The sequence below is a fragment of the Cryptomeria japonica genome, chromosome 7, assembly GCF_030272615.1.
Source record: "Cryptomeria japonica chromosome 7, Sugi_1.0, whole genome shotgun sequence".
Classification (NCBI taxonomy): domain Eukaryota; kingdom Viridiplantae; phylum Streptophyta; class Pinopsida; order Cupressales; family Cupressaceae; genus Cryptomeria; species Cryptomeria japonica.
In genome coordinates, this window is record NC_081411.1 from 41528080 (window position 1) to 41529189 (window position 1110).

A 1110-nucleotide genomic window follows, 5' to 3' on the forward strand; every position below is an offset into this window, starting at 1 on the left:
GAGTCAAATGATGAAAATCGCTCCTGACCCTTCCAGGGCGAAAATTGTAGAATCACCTATTTTTCCTTGCAAAATCAAGTCAAACTTGAGCTGGATGAGAGAAGAGAAGTGTTCCCTTGCCTTGTGAGGTGGATTCAAGATGAAATGACAAAGGAATAAGTTCAAAACAAGATTTTCGCTCCTGACCCTTCCAAAGGGTCCAGAGCGAAAATCCTAAAAGACACCCTATTTTCAAAGAGTTTGAGTGAAGTCAAGCCTAGGCTAGATAGGAGAAGCTATTTGGAATGCCTTGAAAAGATTTTTGACCACAAAAGATGCATATTTTGAGCTAAAATTGGAATTTCGCTCCTGACCCTTCCAAAGGGTCCAGAGCGAAATTCATCAAAATCACTATTTCCCCATTATGACAAGACAAGATTTTGATTCCTATGGCATGGTTGAGGCTGGAGTGAGATATTCTTACCTTATAGGGTGAATTGAGGTAAAGAAAGTGCAAAATGAAGCCTAAAGAAGGAATTTCGCTCCCGACCCTTCCAAAGGGTCCAGAGCGAAATTCCCATTATCACCTAATTTGCCCATGTGAGAAGCTAAAAGGATGGATCCCTGGACTTTGTTGAATGAAAGCAAGTGTATGCTCACCCTCTGGAGAATTTTGAAGCGAAAAATGGAGTAATTGAGGCCTAATCAAAAAAATCGCTCCTGACCCTTCCAAAGGGTCCAGGGCGAAATCCTTGAGAAAGCCTATCCTTCGCCTTGTTTGGGCTAGACAAAGAACATGAAGATATGACAAATCTAGATTGTGAGGAGTGAGTAAGCCTAGATGAAAAGTTCAAATAAGACTTCTTGAAGTAATTTAAGCCTTCCTCATATATTAAGTATTTTAGTGCCTATGAGGAATGAGCCTTCATCAAACCTTGATCAAGCTTTAGCATCCACTAAGCTTACTTATATCTTTTCACTAAATTTGCTAATTAAATCTCATTTGGGGGGCTAAGACAAATTCGCATGAGTTAAGGCCTTATAAATTGATTAATTAATTTTCTAAGCCTTAAAATAAATAAAAAAAATCAACCTTAGGCTTTGAAATTAATTTGAAAAATAAAAAATCAC